Here is a 21,964-nt window from a genome sequence, read left to right as displayed (position 1 = left end):
ATTCTGAACCCATTTCAGTGCACAGAATAATGGTGAAGATCATGTCTATTTTCCTCTCCATACCAACTAACAGAACTTTTATCTACCTGCTTTAGGTTCACCTAGTCATTGCTGTTTAACTAAGATTTTCTGGTAAAGTTTGCTTAGCCTGCAAAAAACATCTTTGGCCTACTGAGAAACAGAATCTTTATTTACTTCAAAAGAGGAAAACTAACATTTTGATAAACACAAGCCTCCACCAGCGCATACTCTTACAGAGGACACAGAAACTTCTCCAACAGCGGCTTACTCTCCAAATCCTATACCAAAACCTTCACTTACATTTAAGTAAAATAACCCATGAAGTTACCTTTAATAACACTTGGAGAAGGAGATCTGTTTCCAGTCAAGTCTGTCTTTGGCTGAGTGGTAAACAAGGAGTTTCTTCTTCCACAGTTCTTAAACCAGAGCTGAATTGAAACTAAATGCTGTTCTAACTGGGTCTCTTTAAAGCACATATCTCACTTCTAAATGCATTTTCTATGAGTTAATCACATTTGCTACACTGTCAGGATGCAAGTGTTAATAATCATAAGCGTTGTCCTTCCACCATAAAGCTTTTCTGAGCATTAGCTACAGCAAAAGAATGCAACACCTGAATTCTGTCTCTTCTGTGAACGTAGAAATTTAGAAAGAGAATACTGCAACGGTTTTAGTGTGCTTCAGTTCTCAGCTTTTGTCTTTAGTTGAGTGACTAATAAAGCAAAAGAACAGACTTCTACAATTCTTCCTCTGTCTACTAAGCTTCTGAAAGTCAGGTCCCTTCCTTTGCGCAGTTAAGCAATTTGGTGGCTTCCTAGGTTGCAACAAACTCCATACGTTTCCTTACCAGCTCTTAAGAGAAGTCTTCCTCTGTGTCTGAGGCCTGGGCTCTGTTATCAAACTCCTGCTCTTTTCAGCCACCACCATTGCCCACCTTCTCATGTTCCTCTGCCTTCACTCCAGAAGCTTCTGGGCATGCTGTTCTTACCAGGAAAGAACAACCTTACCCTCCCTCCAGTGAGATCCACATGACCTCAGATACAGCAGCAAGGACAAGGTAACCATGCAGCTTCTTCCTCCATGACCTGACTATTGCTTATTTCATAGAATATGAAGTACCCAGATAGTGACCTGTAAAACAACAAACAAAAATACTATCATCTGTCAGTGCTCTGAATAGGTTTCAGTAAAAGACTTAATTGTTCCTGAGCCTGATGAAACTATTGATCTGATTAAGCACACCCTAAGCCATGTTCTGTCCCTGGTCACTACAGTGTAGCTGTACTGAAAGAACAGCGGTTAGACCCACACAGAAAATAACATCCCTTTGGGTGTCTTTCTCCTGATCCTCCAAGGCTTTGACTGTGGAATGGTAACATTATCTTGACAAGTCTGTCAGGGAGAGCTTTTAGATATTTCTGAAAATCTTGAGCATGAGGTTAATCAAAGCTGAAATGGCTCCTAGAGGCATTAAGGAGGGAAACAAACTAATTTTGTTTCTCCCGGTGGCACCTTGTGAGGAAATCCTAGATCAGTTAACATCCACAACATACGAATTTGTTATGTGGTAAGTTACTTAGTGAAGGCCTGAATCTACAGTGGGCAAGAATGAAGGCTCTGTATGCCAGAATATTCATCACTGCCGCTGTAATGTACCTTGGAACATACACACATATAAATATATATTTAAAATGGCAACGAAACTGGGTACAATTTACCCTCTATAACACCTCAGAGTAGAATGTCTCTACTTCGTTAACTGGGAAAAAACAGATGAGGGAAAATATATTTGGTTTTCAAATATATTGAAGTTACTATGAATGTCTAAAAGAAGCTTTCATCGTTACTTTCCTACTAAATGGTAAAATTAGCAGCAAGATAGTTATCATAAATGGCTATATTAAGAACTGTCATAAATCTGAGGTTACTGTTTTATATCAGATTAGCAACTTGAAAGGTAGCAGAAAGCAGACCTGTTTAAAATGATGATCTAATTTCATAATCTGCAATAGGTCCACAGTTGAAGAAAAAACAACTGAGGGTGTATCATTCTGAGATTCCAGCCCACTGCCAACATTTGTTAAATTTATTCACTTTTTGTATTATTCGTTAACTGGTTTTGATATTGTATAGTGCTTTCATGTTCAAACTGCAGTTTTGTCTGAGAATTGCAGAGAAACTACATAGACTGTAACACTACCTCCTTGCTTCAGAATATCAGGAAAATGTGTTTGCACTTTGCTGAGGGTTCTTATCACAGCACGTACAGATGCAGAATCTGTAAGAATTCCACATAAGAATTTATAGACTCTTAGCTTTTAAATATTTCATGAAAACAGAAGAAGGTTTTCTTCCATTTGTTTGGATTCCATATTGTATAAAGAATATTTCAACTGTAACTGTTAGATTCTTATATAGAGTTACAATTCGTTCACCATTTATACAGTACAATTCCTACAGCACTATAGTTAGCCCTAGTGATATTTGTGTATAGAATGTAAATTTACATATCTATAGACGAATGTAAACTGGATCATGTATTAAAAATGGATTAAAAATAGAAATATAATTATACTAGCACATCCTTGAAGATGATTGCTACTATTCACTTTAAAAACACATGACATGACAACATAATGTGCACTTTATTTGGCTGTTGTGAGAACAGCTGTCGTTTAAGAGACCTAATACGAACATATATGAAACCATTTTTTTTCTCAGAGTAGCTCAAGTGTGTATTACTTTTTAAAAATTCTTGTTTCTGGTATTTGACTTGACTCAAAAAAGAAAAGATTCTTCTCAAACTTAAGCAGATACTAAAATTAGATTTTATTGCTCCTGTGACATCAAATCTGAGATGTACTGATGTAGTTCTTGCGTCAGAGTTTTATTTTCCACTTTCTGCATTTGTTAAATACTCTAATATCTATAGCTGCATGTTGACAAGGAACTTTCACTAAGTTTGTAATGATGCATTTGTTAACATCAGAGTTAATCTGTCATACTGCTCTTTTTAGCATGGTTAAGATCTCTTGATATGCTTTCCTGGACAAGATGAACCTAAATAGATTTGTCTCCTGGTCAGCTGCCTCTTCACGTAATACATTAAACATTGGCATAAACTGGAACATAATCTTAGTATTAACCTGTTTGTTCTGTGAAATTCTGCTCAGTTATTTGCTTTAAGGCATGGACTAAATGCATGTCATGTTTGGGTACCTGACGTCACATCTGCTTTTACTGGGAGAGACAGAACTGAGAGGTCATAATTCTGGAACATTTATAGCTGAACAATTTTTTTTTTTCCAATTAAAAAAAATAAAGATTATGCTAAACAGACAGTTTTAATCTTTTTCTTGGAAAACTGGATTCAGAAGACAAGTAACTATTACTGTTTTATCCACAAAAACCAATGAGCCAGAAACAAAAAACTACTAGCACTGCTGCAGAGGTGTTTTACCAGGTAAGGTAGTTTTAATTCAGTGTCTTAATGTACTGTCAGGAGACAGAAGCTAAACAGGACATTCTGGGCAGGGTGACTGTTTGAAAAATATACCAGAAATGTGCAGCCCACTGCAAAGAAAACTCTCTAGACTATAAATTTTTGTTTGTATATTTTATATAGACATACATGTAAGTGTATATATATAGTGTATCACAACCCTGGGTCAAAATTCTCCAACCAGCTCTGAGGAACTCATATTAGATTTCCACATTATAAGTTTAGTTGTTGCCCCTCTCTCCAAGTGCTTCTTGTCCTTAAACAGACATGTTTTCCTCTGAAGTTCAATAGGAATTTGTCTCGATATAAGTCAGCATTTGAACATGTTGCACAGAATACATTTTGGTATTGAGAGATTCCTCACACTTCACACAAGCTATAGGACAAGTGACATTTTCAAACCATGGAGCTTAGATCCAATGTCTAGTTATCTGAGTTAAGGAAAATACACATTTTGGGTACCTTCCTGACTTCTACAAAGACTAATTTCTTCCTTAAGTCTTCAAGTCTATGTTCTACCAGCTGATCTATATGGGTAAGCAGATTTTCGACTCCAAAGGTAGATTTTCAGAAACTGGGATTTAGAAGTCAATTTTATATGCTCTGTAACTACTAAACATGTACACCTAATGACTCCTCATAACTTCAAATACCACTGAGGACACCATACGCCTCTGCAGTCAGTAAACAGCTGAAAATCCCATCCGTGCAGAGTACTTCAACATTGTCAAGTGGCTGGCCTGCATTTGATTACAACCTACCATTGTTCACAGACTCCTCATTATTACTCCCACTGCTCGAGAAGCAAATGTCTGTGCTGAATCATATAGTGGTTGGCGAGGTTGCATGTGAGAGAATTTCTGCTTTGAAAGTAGAGAAAACTTAAACCTTAACATTCAGCTTTTCATTAATGGAATTACATTGAAAGAGCTTTCCAGGTAAGTTTAATTCCAGCACTTCTGAACTCTCTGACTGTCTTTGTAACCTTAACTTTCTTCTAGCGTAGCGGACAGGGCTGTGTTTTCTACATTAAAAGCTAGTACTTCTAAAAACACTCCATCTTTCTTGTTTCTTGGATTGACACCTTCATAACTCAGACCACTGTTTCTAATTTGCACAAGCCGGACTTTAAACTACCACAGTGTTACACAGAAAGGGAAGGATCATTTATTTGTTAATTTAGGAGGACTGGAACACCTGTGAACTGTACAAGCTTTGGGACATGATGTATCTCGGGGCGAGGGGGGAGAGGGGAGGGGGAGGAATAAAAAAATACTTACCTGGGAAGTTAGCCTTTGGAAGGCAAGGCTACAGAAAAGTTAAGCCAGTCTAGCCTTTATACCTTCTTTTCATCAAATACAGATTTTTTAGATCACAAAGTATTAAGTCTAAAACTGGAAGTGGACTACAAAAATATTAATTTCCAGATCTCTTGTGCCAACAATTAATTATGTCCCAGAAAAATCCTACTTTGAGCACAAATGGATTAATATGTATAATGGCATGCTCCTGTTCTAAAAACTTTAATACGGAAAATGCTATGCTAAGCCATAGTCTACTTAAAAATAGATGTTATAAGGAAAGAGCTTCGGTTGTAGATGTACATTTCCAAAAATCTGTTTAATGCACTTGTTGCAGGGTTTCACAGTAAACAGCTGGTGATTTTATATCCCATAAACACACTTGCCCTATTTTAAAAAATGGTGTACGGATGAACTACTGTATGCACTATGTAAATAAATACCATAGCACACTTTTCCACTGAAAGGTAACACTGGTATCATACTTTTAAACAACCCTCATATTTCCCCTACAGCCTTATACTGATAACTTAGATAGAACAGAAAGAAATACTTCACACCAACTGATTAAGAGAATGAAAAGACATTTTCTGGCAGACTAATTGTTTATTTCCCATCTTCTAATGTAGATGATTTGGAATATTTCATTTTATTTTTAAAGCATGTGGCTGAAAACACAAAGTGAGAAATGGCCCTACAATTTGTCTAGAATGTCTAGGATGAGAACAGAGAGCATGCAGTATCAGTGTTGCTACAGTGCATATATTCATGCAAGGTTATGCAGAGTTTTAGAGAATAATAGTGTTTCAAGAATTTACGGATGGGTTTGATATATAAATATGGCTAAGTCTTGAAACAATAAATAAGAAAACACAATCACAAATTAGAAAGTAATAACATACCCATGGATAATATAAGAAGTCCAGGAACTGATTCTAATATTGATCAGTTATTTCTGAAGAATTTGTTGTTCCATCAATGGTTATAAAAGAAGGTGAGAATTGATCAAATGCTGTACAATATACGAATGTCTTGGGAAATATATATATATATACAGATCCATTTTTAATTTTAGAGATACTGTAATCTATTTTTATGTCAGTATACAATATGTTGATGGTAGGTTGCAAGAAAAAACACTATTAGGATTACTTGTTCATACAATTTTCCTCAGTTAAATGAATTGATTTTCCTACTTATTTGATTTGTGACTTTAGAGTTCTCTGTGGTTTGTTCAAGAATGTAATCTCCAAATTTCACAGAAAATGTGGCACTTGGAATGACAGTGAAAATAATGAAAAGCAACAAAACTTTTCCCAGCATAGTTTTGATGGATAACATAATTACTTTGCCTTGTAGTACTCTCACTCATCTAAAGACATTCCTAAGCCTTGTTTCAGTGTTCTCTTAAATGAATCTTCAAATACAAGAGGACTAGGATTCCAATCCAAGTAATCACCCAGGTATTGGGTAATTACGACCATCATATCTGAGATTTTTAGGGACAGGCATAAAAGCAGAATTTCTGATTTATTATCATTGATCCTTTAGCATCATTTCCAAATTCTTCTCTTTAAGAATGACCAAAATGTATTTCAAAAGGATGACTTAAGGCTATAAATGTACCAATTAAAAGGAAAAACAAAAAGGTTAAAAGTGGAGGAAGAATCAAGACAAAGAAGGAGGGCACAAAACACTTTCAAGACTGAGGCTTCTAGCATCTGAGCTTACAAGAGAAACTGAACATGATCAAGAAAGCCACACAATACAATCAAGAGTTTGAGACTTATAAAGGTGATTTATATTAGTACTGTTAGTTAATGATGAACAACAGAAAATAAAAAGAGATAATGTGGTTAAAACCAAATCTTTTGTGAATTAACATCACTTTGGGGAAGGAAGGTAAAAATGAATCTTCTGAGGTAGTGCTGGGAATCTGCTACTGACAAAGGGATAATTTTTTTTGGATCTGGCTAATGCTAATATAGGAGTCTTTATTTCCCAACATCAACTTCAGAACAAATGCTCCATTTTATATTGTCATGTGTTTTTACATATAACAGCTATCAAATTTCTTCAGAGAGTGCTCATTGAAAGAACTTTGAAGATTACACATATATATTTGGGTTTAGGCAGTGGCGAGAGCCATGCAGAACAGTTCAGAGAAAGAAAACCTCAGGTAAAATTATCACGCAAGATATCAGTTGTGCAGAAATGTATACAGAAGTAGCTTTCTAAGTAAGGATGTGTATTACAAAAGCAAAATACTGAGAAACAAAGAGAACAAATTCTGTTACTGAAGACCACTAGGACAGAGAGAATTCTTGAAATTTTCTGGTTGAAGGTGCAAGTTCTGTGAAACCTATGTACATAGCAATATCCGTGGGTGAAAGAGCCTGAAAGTCTCTTTGAATTAAGTGAATTTCCTGTTATGTTCTTTAGGTGATATGAATTTGGGAGAATATAAAGGGCAGAAAAGGAAGGATTATTCCATGAAAAAAGTTGTCTTAGGGCCAAAGAGATACAGGATTAAGTATCGCCCAAAGTTAAGCAAAGAAAAAGAAATTAAAACAGTACAAGACATATGGATGTTATGCAGTAAGGATGGGAGAGATATTACAGTCTATATCTAGTCTGATACACAGATAGGCTCTACCAGTTTACAGCAGGAACAGAATGGGAACAGTATGGCTACAATGCATGAAGGTTCAGAAATGGAACTATATCAGAGATGGAAGCAAATTTTAAAGATCGTGACACTCAAATCAGAATAACCAAAGAATCTCAGTTCCCACATGAGAGAACTGATTCATGATGACAAAGTCCAGTTGCAAACTTAAATACATTTACAAATAAATAAATTTACTTGGTATGGTAAAAGTAGAAAATAGTAACATAACCCGTAAGATGTAGTTAAATGCTTTTCTGTTAGTCTGATCTGAATGAAATTCAAAGGTTGCTATAAAGAGAAGAGGAAAAAAGGCATATGTGTAAGGAGAGAACTGGATACAGAACACACTGTCCCCATCTTAAGTCCTGTTGGAGAACCTCTCCCAGTTTGATAGGTATAGCAGCCCACTAGAATTTTTTTTTTTTTTTTTTTGGTGGCAGACTTTGGTATGAGTGAATTTTTAGCAGATTTCATTTTTCTAGAAAAATCTGAATTCACATTACTATTGTAACTTGATTGTAAAATTTTCCGTAGCGATCCAAAAGTCTTAGGAAAAATAATTGCATTTATTACTGAGCAATAAACACTAGTTTTGAGTCTTCACAAGATTCCTAGCAATCATTACTGCAAAAGCAGCAATTTGAAATTGGAGGTTAAAATAACTACTTTGAAGGAAAGGATTTTTTTACCTCTGAAGAAAAATAAACTAAAATTACCTTCTGCCCTACAAGGTGCTAGCCTTTTTTATGAAAGCTTGAAAATGACTAAACCCGAAGCCAATAGTGTCAATTACGTATAAATGTTCTGATCAGATTATATTAAGTACAACTGAATGCTCATTAGTGGCCACAGTCATTGCTGTCAGGGCCCTGAACAAGGTGTACAGATTCTGCAACGCCTTCTCCCCCAAGTGTGTTTTAGCTGCCTGTCTTCAAGGCCAGCTCTGATATAGTGCTGGTGTGTCATCTTTGATCAGACTTCTGTGAAAAAGTGAAACCATGTGAGAAAAGCTGTAAGAAGTCTTGCTGGGTGCCCACAATTAATCTCAGGCCTCTGCCACGGTCCCTTGTCTGAGCTACAATGGCAGTAGGCCTGTGCTTGGCCAGGCACGCTGCTGATCCTCACACCGACCTGCTGACTTGACTTCAAACCTACCTCATCACGACAGACACCTCTGGCGGTCACCGGACCGTCAGCCGACCTTGCCACGTCGGTCTTTTCTGGACACTAAGCCTCTTTGCAGCTCTGTGTGACTCGGCCTCTTCGTGGTGACCGCTGCCCCTGCCTGCTTTTGCTGCAACCCTCAGCTCCCAGCTCGCCTTCCCTCACAGAGCAGCCCGCTCCTTTGCTGCCTCCCAGACACTGAAGCGGTATCTCGGTGAAAAGCTATTTTGGTAGACCTACATTCTGCCCGAAATGGGTCACTACTTCACAGATACTAGTACTACACATTACACTGGTTTGTAGTTTCCAAAATAGTAAGAACTGGAGAAAACTAGTCTCTATTCGCTGTTGTCTGGGGGGCAGAGGGATGTTTGTTGTTCTGGGGTTTTTTAAGGCCTTGGCGCCATGCCAGCGTTACACTTACAGCTGGGAGGTCAATTTGTTTGGGAATGAATAGCAGGAAACTGCAAAGCAAGTTCCTACCCTAATTGCAGCTTATGGGGAAAGTTGCCTTGGACAAAACCTCTGGATGTTGCAGAAATACTGAATCTCCTGAGCACAGCCAGCAAATACTCAGCTGTTGTGGAGAGTGTACGAGCTCTTCGATGTCCTTGTTCTTAAAGAACAACATTTGGACAACAAAGAAACAACACAGCTGATCAGCACATCAACTCCGACAGTACGTGTATGTGTTTGTGTGTGCATGTTTATGTTGAGAGGGGATGTGTGGAAGAAGGGTGAGAATGAGGAGGACCTCACTGTCTAAAGTCCAAGCAGTAAAGCCTCTTTTATGAGCCACCTCTTACAGAATTGCAGAAGAGAAATGATAAACTGGGGGGGGGGATCACCAGAAGACAAAAATACTAGCTGTGCATAAAGTCATTACCAAGCTGAAGTGAAACTGCAGAATTCCCTCACATGGCTAATTTCAGTTAATGATTCTGTTATGTTTGGAACAGTCCTTATGACCTTCTATAGATTGCTATATGGTACTGAAATGGCCAAATTTCTTTGGGAAACCAAACAATCCCTCCCCCAAACCAGAATCTTGCACTCTGAATGCCAACAGTGATCTTATTTACACAATATACACCGCAGCTTATCTGCAGATTCCAAACACAATTTAATCAACTCTAATGGCACCCCTCTTCAATAATCTTCTTACATTTTAAACACCAAGTAGTTATACAGTGTGTAAGCCACATGCTGTAGAATAATAGAGTCTTTGATCTGAAAATAGTCTCTTACAAAATAGGAACAAAGGAGGCTACCTCACTAAGGGGAAAAAAGTTAAGGTCATTTTGTTACTTTCTGTTTTCATCATTTCTAATATCTGAGTTACTTTTACAGAAAGACTGTACATGTCCCCGTCTCTTTTTAATGGATGTGTCATAGCTCCTGCAAACTGTATTGTCAACCTTAACAATTTTTTCTGTTCTTGGAAATACATATTTTAATACATAGGAATAGAAATGCAAATGATCGTATTGATTTAAGAATTGCATTTAAGTATAAACCTCAGTCTATCTCTTAATCCAGACTTGTCAACGTTGGATATAAAACCATGCTGGTGAGTGGTTTGAGGCAAATGCAGAAATACCAGGATGAAAGCTTGGATTTGTGCTACCTTTTGGTGTGAGAACAAATACACACCCATTACCACATGCCCACGTCATATGTTTGCTATCTGGGGGCAGAAAGTTCCCAAAAACCATAGAATCATAGAATCATAGAATAGTAAGGTTGGAAAAGACCTCTAAGATCATCTAGTCCAAATGTCTGAGAGACATTTCTTATAAAGCCTGCTAACATATCTCACTTGTACTTGGAGCATACAACACTGTAACTCAAGCTTAGGATGTCCTTACAAACTATAGATAAGGCTAACTCCAGGTATTTTCTATCCAGGCACAGCGTGACATAGAAGCAGACAGCTGTTAGCTGAAGCTGACCCTGCTAAAATGCCCTGTAGATGTATGTGGAATACAAAATGCAGATTTCTACCTCTTGTAAAGCTTATATATTTGGCAGAAATTCAATCTGGACCCTTCTCTAGCTATTTTTTACCTTCACCTCGTGGCCTTAAACACAGTAATAAACACACGTTAACACAATGGGCAAGAAACAGGCATCGTGACTCTAGCAACCTCTGCTAGGTCATGTTTGTAGTTCATTACTCTTGGACTTCTGTAATTTATTAAGCAATGTCCAGAGAGATCTAGTGAGTTTTCACATAGCTAACACAATTAAATATTAAAGGAATATATTATCTCATTCAGCTGAAATAGAAACCTTTATGTAAGTTAACTTATTGATATCCAAAATACATCTGAACATTCTACTTGCTATTTTTCAATGAATAAAAATTGACTTACCTCTACACTAACAGACACATTTGTAAACAGGTACCACATTCCAATAATGACAGAAATTAATTTGGAAAACAATTTATTATTTAGTAAAACATTATCACTAGCTGTAGAGACAGTACATTTCTCTGCAGAAAGATTAATGGGAGAAGGAGAAAACTTGCTGTAGACCTTTGGAGTGGAAAATGTTCATGAGGTAATGTAAAAAGCTGTTCGGAGATACCTTTGCATATACATCATCAAGAGGGAATTTAATTTAGATGTTCAATATAAGTGTCAAGCTCTGAGAAGCTCTTTGGATCACAACAGCAGCAATTAACAAATATACAGTTGGCAGTCAAATTCATCCCACAGGGCATGAGTTCAGAAAAAGCACAAACCTCCCAGCTGTTTTACATTTCATTTTTAGTGACCTAATTTTTAAAAAATGCTTTGATTTGTAGCTAGGTTTTTCTTTTTCACCTAAGAAAGCCTCTGTACCAAGTTTGGAAAGTGTAGGTCTGCAAAATCCATAAATCGCAATATTTTAATTTGTCCGACACTGCAGTTTTGGCAGGTCTCAATAGTTATCTTCTCTTAGGTCACATTAAGATCAACAACTGCATATTGAGCTTAACTAGTCTGCAATTCCTTCTATCCACATTAACTACTGGGACTTTTTATTGTCTAAACACTACAATGAAGCTAGAAAGTTTTGCTGACATATCCAGCATAGTGAATACACAACAACTTTAAAAAGAACTGCTATAGCTCCAGTTTAGGTGCCTGGGATACATTAAGTGTCACAAGTAGCCACTTTTCTCTCACAATTTTGGATACTATATTGTTTGATACATCAATCTTAACTAATTAATTCCAGTTATTCTGTCATTTCGACTCAGATGCTGTAGACAAATAGAGGTAAAAAAAAATTCTTTTTCTGAAGTTCATTATAGAAAAGGCTTTTTATTTGTAAGCCAATTAAAACAAAAAACCACATTAAGAAAATCAGAACTACCATTTTATTTAAAAGGATTTGTCAAGGAGCAGTTCTGAGCATTTTTTGTTTGCTTTTTAAATTTTAATCAACAAAACCTTAAGCTTCAAAGGTTTCTTTCAGCTCCTTCTTCCCCCTTACACCAAAATAAAGGAAAAGAGAAAATGATAAATTGTTATAGTAATTTTCCAGTCATACTGCTGGGGAAAAAAAAAGATCAACACTCCTAAAAATTTTAAATGACTTTTCCTCATATTTTTATATATTAAAAAACCCCTGCACATTGGGAAAGAGCAACTGGTAAAAGCAGTAAGTCTGTTGTTTTGGAAGTTCATTTTTCCTTAGGTTTTGGTTTAGTTCCTTATAGGGCTCACAGGAATGTTGTGTCCTTTAAGGAAGGCTATATTATGATTCAGGCTCTGACTGTAACAGTATTGATACGGCAAAGTCATATCCTCACCCCTCCACAGACAATGCCCTGGACCTCTCTTGAGCATTCACTGCCTGTGCTATCTGTGCCAAACTGCGGTGATGGCTAGCCAAAATTCATTAAAAAAATCACAGACACAGGCCAAAACTGCAGCCTGTCCTGATCAAGGAGACAAGAGCAAATCCTTCTTAAGGAAAAACCGAACAGATATAATTGACTATCTCAGTGTTATTGTGCTTAATGTGTAAATAGATTAAGGAATCTGATTTAACTTTTAGTAAGATAAATCAAGTCAACAGAATGGAAAATGAACATCTCGGAGGAAGTTCTATGCAACAGGTAGCAACGTCCCACTGGAATGGCATGGGAAAACCTGGATTCAATTCCTCAGTTTTGCACAGCTGGGCAATTACAACCAACACAAGTTTTAGAAAGGAGATACTATGTCTCATTGTCACTGATGTCAAACATGAAAAGTATTTTCAAATAAAAAATCAGGCTTTAATCAGCAAATTGACACTTTGGCAATTTTGTTTTTTGCAAAAACAATCCAAAGGCTTTCTACTCTGTGGAAAAAGAAACAATGGCAAAATTTCAAAAGCTGCCGCTAAATTGAAATATTCTCTGAACTTCTCTGCTGATAAAGGAGAGGAGGTTATTTTGATTCAAACAAGATCATGACAAGATATTTTGGAAGAGAAAACACATTAACGGTACTAACATAAATTTGTTAATTTCTGAGGTTTTGGAACTTTATGTTTGAAGAAAAACCTTGTTCTGCATCCTAGCATTACATTTTCTTTGGGCACTTTTTTACAACCCTATGTGACATGGCAGGTCAAGAAGGGAAAAGAAAAGCTACCTGAATTAAATTAGTACAGCCAATTATGTCTCTTAGAGTATAAATAATGAAATTGCTGGAAAAAATATTGTATTCTGCTAATGCTTTATTAGCAGGCTCAGGTTCTCTGTTAATTACCAGAATCACCCACCTAAAATATGTGTGTTTATTTCTCCCACAAGTCTGAGAAAAAAAGTGAGGAAATAATAATATCTCCTGGAGTTGTCAATGGGACTTCTGCCCAGCAGTGGAAGAATAACTCCCTGCAAGGCTTCATCTTTTCTATAAACACATGACTCCTGCTCTTTTTGTCAGAACTGATGTTTACTCTGTCAGACTTCTTTTAACATTTCACTGATAAATTAAAGGCCTTAATTATTGCTTTCCATTCTGTTCCCAGGATCAGGACTTTATGTACACCACTTCACAAGACAATACTGAACTCTGTTGGGTATTCATATGTATTTGTTGCACCCTTCTACTGTGGCAGTAATTGTACCTGCTGTTTCTTTGTGGCTATGACCTTTCAGTTATCCAAAATTAGTCTAGATGAGGCTGTGCCTCTGGCACAAACAGTACTTTGGCTAACCCCTTCGAAAAGGGCAGTGCCAAGGTAAGACACAGCCATGACAAACCTGAAAGAAGCCACAAACAGAATAGGCTTTTTAAGTTAGGTGAGAGCTGACTAATATTTATCTTGATTTGGGGGGACTGTAAGAGCAACAGTTTTGCTGAGTAGTGATTCAGGAACTGAAAAGTTATGGGAAATTCTTTAATGACAGAAAAAGAAATAACATGCAAAATGATGACCATTGTACATATTATTGGCTTTAATCCACAGTATCTCACATAACCAGTAATTAACTACCTTAATAAGTAATAATTAAGTTAAACATCACCTGCCTCAATACTTTTTTGCTTTTAATGTCAGAGCTCTTAATGCTGCCATTCTTCTCACTAGAAGGGGTCTGTGCTTACCACTAGGAGTTGTCGTATTTAAATCATTTTCCTCTCAGGAGTTTTAGGAGAGCTTGTACATCTAGTGCTTTACCCTAACAGTTCAGATTTTGTTTAGCCTATTTATATTGTCTATTTCGCTTTCACAATTTGTCATCATGACAGAGGAAAATCATCAGAATGAAAAATAAAATCTTTTCTTTCCCAAAAACAATGGTGTCCAAGTGCTATCTTTTTGCATTTCTTTGAAATACCAGAGGACAAATTAATTAGCAAGATTTCTAGATGAAATACTGTGAAGGTGCTCTTGATACTTGGTTGGGCTGCCAGAGGCCATGGAACTCTGCAACTCAGTAATGCCTGAATGTGTCTCTGAATGTCTCAGCACCTCAGGTACATAGCCATGGCTTTACTTTTCCTTAAACTAGAATTTATGCAGTCTAATGCTTCTAAATTTAGTTCACTGTTTCCAATTTAAACTGGTATGTGGGAATTGTCCCATGCTGACTCAAACTACGCTTGTGGAAGTTACATATTAAGGAGATACTATTCTTATCTTGAGAAGGTAGATTGCATAAACAACAGAAAATGTATGTTGATGAATACTCCAAGCACATGAAAAGCAATTGACAGGGATGGAAAGAATGTGTAGTAGATGAAATATTTTAAAAACTAAAGGTTTTTTTTTGTTTTGATACTAAGCTTATACTGTAAAGAGAACGGCAAACTTCAGTATTTATGCAACAGACAACTCCCAAACCAATTCATATAATGATAAAAACGCTCATTGAAGAAACACGTACTCTGTGTATCCGTTTACCTGAAATACTGCAATGAGATACCCTTTCTCTCAGCATTCTCTTCTCTAAGCTAAACAACCACAGCTCCCTCTACCTCCCCTCATACACGACAGGCTTCAGCCCCATAAACATCTTAGTGGCCCTCCACTGGACTCTTACTCACACGGGCTCAAAACTAGATACAGAATTCAAGCTGGTTCCCCAAAACTGCTGAGAACAGGGACTAATCTTTTCTCTAGAACTCCTATCTATGAACTTGCCAATGCAGCCCAGTAAGTGGGTAGCCTTCACTGCTGCAAAAACCCACTGCTGACTCATGTTCGCCTTCCTGTCCATCTGGCCCCACCGTTCTTCAATGTGGACAGCCGCCCACCTTGTCAGGCACCATACATAGTTCCATGGGCTTGTTCTGTCCCAGCAGCATTCCTCTCTAGATTATCTTTCCAGAGACTTCTATGAGACTGCCAAGCCTGTATTTCCCCACATCCCCATTCTTGCCTGGCATAACATTTGCAATTTTCCAGTCATTTGGCACCTTCCCCAAATACCAAAACTTTTCAAAAATGATAGACTCTTGCAAGCTAAGGAAAAAAAAAAAATCTTCCCTTAGAAAGGCAAAGAGTTTTACTAATATTAATGCTGAAGTTTACTAATATTAATGTATGAGGAATCGCCTTCCACTGTCTGTTTTGCTCAACACATGATATTGAAGTGAACAGTCCACATCTGTAGCTTAATGCAACTTTTTGACAAATTCTACCCACTTCATGCAGAACACATTAATTTACAGAGCCTCAAGTAGACAAACTAGCCTTGGAATTTAGGTTCTAGCTCTTCATCATTCAATCATCTAATGGTGAACATACAATTAGGTTCAATTGTGCAGATTAATTAATATGTGTCAAGATGATGGTGGTTTGTTGTGCATGGAAATTTTAAGCCTGAAGTAACTCGGATCAAAATCTGAAATCTTTTGTTTTGGATAGGAATACAAAAGCAGGACTGCCAGCTCATAGGCTGAGTACTCTTAAGTGAATAATTCATTTAATGATGACAGTACTGTTGTTAACTCATTTTCAGTACATGTTGCTGCGATTTAATCCTTCTGCATGTTCGTCTGGATTATTTTTTTCTTCTTACAGCAATACCCTCTAAAGTGGGCTTTTCAGCTGTAGAGATGACAATTTCCAAGATTGTGATTAAAGAAATAGATCAAAACCAAAAGTGGGGGGAGGAAGGAAGGTGAAGGTCACATTTTAATAAAATAATTGTCTTCAGCTTTTGTTTTGAATACTTTCAATTCTTCCAGTTCTCCTATCTTTCTTTTCTCTGTTGGGTTAAGAGAAACTCAAAATCAGACTCTTTCCCATTACATATATTTGTATTTTGAAATTCTGTTAAGTAAGAGGAAAGAAGATAAGAATCTTTAGAGCAAAAATGCCTATTTCCTTTAAGAAAAAAAATCTTTAGTGCTAGTTCTGAATTACTAGTTACGTAAAGCTGGATGAAATCTGCTGGTGCTGCTTCAACACTGGTGTTAGAGTAGTCTGAAATAGTAAGAGTTGAAGAAGATGGAGCATGATAAACCATTTACCTTCTTTTTATTAAGTCTTTTGTATGAATGACTGTAAAACCTGGAAAATATGATTATTTAATTGTACTTCTATACAGCTGAAATAATAGACAATACTTTCACCCTGCAAAAACAGAGAGTTGAAGTGTGTGAGTGTATATATACTCACAGGTACACACACACACAAACATAACTATTGATTACAAAAATTCTCAAGTGACTGGTTGAGACTGTTCAAATACTAACTTTGGTTTTTCAGTCTTAAGTCATTAAAATATGCATGAATGCAATTGCTAGGGATGCAGCACGGATATGTGTCCAAAATGGTGCTCATATATTATATCAACAAACAGAAAGATAGGATGTGGGCTGTATTTTTAGAATAATGAACATGATAAAAGGTTAGGTCTTTTGTTATATTTCTTCTGAAATATGCAATTTGTTACAAGTTATATTGTCTGTGAAAAGAATCCCTACTGCAACTCTAATGTGTTTTTTTAGTATCAAAAACATAAAAGCACATCAGAACACATCATGTGCAAACCATGGCATTAAACAGATTAGAAAACTAAATGTCATACTGTAACACGACCGGGTTTTTGTCAGTTAATTTACAAGAAAGGCAGAAGAGCTCTGCAGGAAGCACTTTCTCCAAATATGCACCCTGCAGCTAAAATACCTCATATACCTTATTGTTCTTACAGGGGGAAAAAAAAGGAAGAAAAAAACCCTTGACTAAAGTGATAAATTTAAAGCTTATGTGGATTTTTAAGATGACTAAATGAATTCCATGTGAGATTGTGTATTGCAAGCAAATAAAAAAAAACCAACAGCGGTCTTAGCTATAAAATGCTTTTGTAATCTGCCATTCAACCGTTTGCATTGCAGTCGCACTGAAATATTTGTAAATTTGTAAATTTCAATTATGAGTAAACTTTTTATTGAATTCCTATTTAATTGTATTTTCTCCTATGCCCCTCTGCGACACTGCATTTCTGTTAGTATCCTTGAGAAAGTAGGCTGCTGTACAGTCCGCTGTAGCCACAAAGATGCTGTTTTGTTTTATTTACTAAGAAACATGTTGAAATTTCAAATATGTTTTGCTACCAGATCTGGAGGAGTTAAATAGGGCTCTGTATACTCTTGAAGAGACTTAAGTAAAAGGCCATCAGTCTTCTTAATTAAGGCTTTTCATATAAGTGTTGCCTGAAATCACCTTAGCTGCCTTTTCAAGCTCTCATCTGATTCTAATTAAGCTCCTTGGAACATTAACCTGGCTTTTTCCTCATGATTCATCTCATTAAGAAAAAAACGTAAATGACTTGCTTTTATATGCTACTTTATATAGTGGCCTTCTACTGGAGTTGGTGAAATCCTTGGACAGTGACTTTAATAGAAGCAGGATTATTTCCTTGGAAATTAAGTGATAGACAGGTTTAAGCAATTCCCTAATGAAAAAGAATACTTCCCTACAGAAATTCATTGGATAATAACAGTGCCCATTCCATTTTACCTTTGGACAATTACCCATATCAACAATTGAGATCACTCTTTCAATAGGCTAACAGCCTGGCTGAGCAGTTATCAAAAAGTATACTGTAGTTCTAACGTAGGTGCTTAAGACTTCCTGCAGAAGACCTATGTTCCCAATTGAAAAGCAAGTATTTGGACCATACAGCAATCTAACCTGGAATACATGCTGCCCTGGTAGGCTAATATACAGCATACGTTTGCATTTTGAGGAATAGCGTGGAAAAGCCTTCTCAAACCACAAAGGAATGCGAGCATCAAACTGTATTGAATCATGGAAATGAGATATGCTCATTTTTTCCTACTTCCTTGTGTGACTATGCAAACTCTGGGAATAAGTTAAATCCTATATATATTCATATGTTGTTGGGGTTTTTTGAGTTTGTTCCATTAAAATTTTACTTCCTTTAGAGACTTCTTGAAGAATAACCATTTAGCCAACAAAATGATAAAACATAATTACTTCCAGCTGTTGCAAAAGAAGAAACTGTAGTCAATCTGAAGAAAAAAATTAAAGAAAAGTTTTGGGCCTTGTCAAAATATAGTAATTTTCAGAGCTGAGTGAACACTACTCTTTAGTTCGATAGCTGAACAAAAGGAACTAAATATAAATTAGTTGGGCCAAGCTGAAATAAATCTTGCTTTTTCCATCAGTAAATTTGTTTCAGGTCTAATGAATATGGTATTGGACTCAAAAGGGTCTGCTTTGTTTTCATACAAGAAAAACAACTTTTAGATAAAAAGGATGCTGTAGTACTTTTCTTTCCCCATCACCTGTATAGAATATTTACTCTAACACAGGACATATGAATATACACCACTCTTCTGAAAGTTCTGGTTTTAATCAGGGAAAGAGTAGATTGGAAGCAAAAACCTTTCACCTTGTTCCCAATTCTAAGGAAGCTGTCCCAACTACCAGGTGATGAAGCCGTTCTCTCACGTTGACAAGTAAAATCAGCAGAACAGACTGGGAACAATCTACCCTAAGATATGTTATAGCATAATTAGCAGATGGTGAGGACATTCCGCACAGCAAAAAGGTAAGTTCAAAAGACAGAACTGGAATTTCTTGCATCCATTTGTAAGTTGGTAGATAAATGCAAAACTACTAAGCATCTTGGTGTGACACTTACTTTTACAAAAAATGCGAGTAGTCTCAGATGCCCTAAAATTCTGTTTATTGGGGATTAAATGGTTTGCCTCCCAGTCTTCAACTGCAAGTGAACTTCAACTTAATTGCAAGTGAAAAAACTGTTCAGTTCTTCCATGGAAAAAGTTTTAACAGATAAATCACCATTCTCACACTAATCTATTCATGCCAGCAGTAGCTGCGATATAGCTGTTAGAATTTTTATAAAGTTATCAATGAACATCTTGGTTATAAACATCTTGGTTTATATCAGGTATTTAGCAACCTGCCAGGAGCTCCTGATTACAAGGAAACCAGCAATCTTTTTTACTTTTTATGTTTAAATAATCTTTGTCTTACTACTTCAGAAAGTGTTCTAAAGCAGAGATATGTCCCAGAGAAGAAATGGAGAAGAATGCCTACTCTTGAAGCAGGTAATTTTACCACCTCTCAGAACAAAAGAAGATTCTCTCTGAGACCCAAGAGTAGTGCAGAGATGATAGTAGTGAAGATAATTATTTGTTCAACATACAGTATGAGGAACAAATTCCAAATGCTGTTTCTCAAATGTATATTAGCATTATTGGACACTAAATCTCTGGCTGTTCTGTGTTTCTTCTGTGGCATGGTATGCTCCAACCACCGTTTCTCTCTGTTTTCCCAAGTCTCCTTTGTACTTAGTTCTTTTGCAATTAATATGTTCTTTCAGTGTAAAGTGCTGAATAAGTTTAGAACAGATTAGGACATAAGTGAAAATTATTTCTACTTTTCCTTATAATTAAATATTCCCTTCTAAGGAGAAAGTATGATAAACATTCTTGTATTAAAAAGCTACTTAAGAGCTGCTACTGCTATTTAAAACTTTTTGTTCTAATTCTGAGACAGTAACATGGAAAGTGATGATGGTAGTTCTCACAAAAAAAGTCATTCTTGTCTTTTCTTAAGTATTATGAATGCTACTGAACAGTGTAATATATCACCTAATAACTGCTATACCTGAACATGAATAATCCCAAGTTGACAAACATATGTGTTCATAGTTACACTCATCACTATGCAGCCTCGTATATAAATTAACAGTATAAATAGCCATAGGTCAAATTTTTCTGTATGAAATCTTCCTGAAATTAAGATCAGATGGGATCAGATGCAACATCAGCCAAAACAAAATTCAAGTAACACTTGCTTTTGTTTTCACCTTCCCTCAAAAATGAAGCTTTAAACAGGGCGAGAGAACTATACTTCTTTAGTTCTATCAAAGCCAAAAGCCCTTTTCTAATTTGATTTGGTGGAAAAATAGACTGACCCATGCAGTCACACAGTATAAACAAACTAGTAACATAGTATCTTGTATGTAAGCAGAATGCATGTAACAAAGTAATAGGAAAAAATATTAAAGCACAAAAATTTAATTCAGGGTCATAAATATATCAAAAGCCCACAGGTTTGTAAAATATTTGGTGCTCGTGCGTAGGGGAATTTTTAGGAACAGGCAGGTATCTAGCTGCTGAGTATTTCTTTCTTCTTCATGAATAGGACTTCTGCACGTCAACTTGGTGAAACTGGATTCTGAGCTTTTTGGACAAAAATAGCTTGGATGTTGCACTAAAATTCAGCAAAAAGTGTCACACAATTTTAGCTTTGATCTTTATCCTACTTTCCTCAACAGGGTAAGATTAATTAGCAAAAAACCCAAGAGTTATTGCAAGCACTGACATTTTGCAAACACTAGCTTGACTGAACACTGTGATCATGACTGAAAATTGTATTCAAGTGCTACTCCAATGCCAGAAGCAGCAGAATAAAGCACTGCACTTTTGTAGGATAATAGTAGTGGGTATGTTTATGACTGGTAGAAACATCCAAGGCGTAGCCAAGCTAGCTGCAATCCATTTGCTCATGTACCCTTAAGAGTAAGAGGCTAGGGCCTAGAGTGCAGTATATTTTAGGGTATTTGGATATAGATCATTCTTGTATTTTGAACACCTTCACTAGCTCTTTATGCTGTTACTGTAACTCTTGTTCTATTAAATTTTATTGTGGGTATGAATGCTGAGACTGAATATTCATAAGCTACCCACCATGTACATGCCATGAGTAGTTTAGAGTTCTCACTCCATGTTCTTGTGTAAATAGCTCTCACTTAAGTACATAGCAGTTTAACTATCCAATCTAGCTGTACAATGATTACCACTCTCAGCTGTAGTAACTATTGCATTCTACAAACGTTCAGACTTCCCCCAAATTTAAACACAACCTAGCAAACTTCTGTAATTTTTCTGAAAATCTCAGCTTGAAAGAGCCATCAATACTTGCACCCCTTGCTTGTCTAAGGATGAAAATCATAGCAATATCAAAGTAATTTCTAAAAGTAGTTCTGGTTCTTATTGATGCCTTACTGTATCTGAAATATTCCAATGAACTTTAAAGTGTTTCAAACTATTCTCACATCTTTATGGGGATGTCTCAACTGATAAGAGGTATTTCCTCACTTTACAGTTTCCGAAAGGGCAACAGCAAAGTAAGTAATTCAGAGATGCCAGATGAGCAAGTGGAGGTTTCGTTAACAATGGAACATGAAACAGAATTTCCAACTGATTGCGTGAGACCTCTTCACTTAGATATGGTTCTCAATGTTGAACTAATTTGCAAAAAAACCCCCCACCCTAGATCATTTGCTACGCAGGCTTATTTGAGTCC

This window comes from Mycteria americana, chromosome 8 (assembly GCF_035582795.1).
Source record: "Mycteria americana isolate JAX WOST 10 ecotype Jacksonville Zoo and Gardens chromosome 8, USCA_MyAme_1.0, whole genome shotgun sequence".
In the NCBI taxonomy this organism is placed as follows: Eukaryota; Metazoa; Chordata; class Aves; order Ciconiiformes; family Ciconiidae; genus Mycteria; species Mycteria americana.
Note: the sequence above shows the minus strand (reverse complement) of the source record.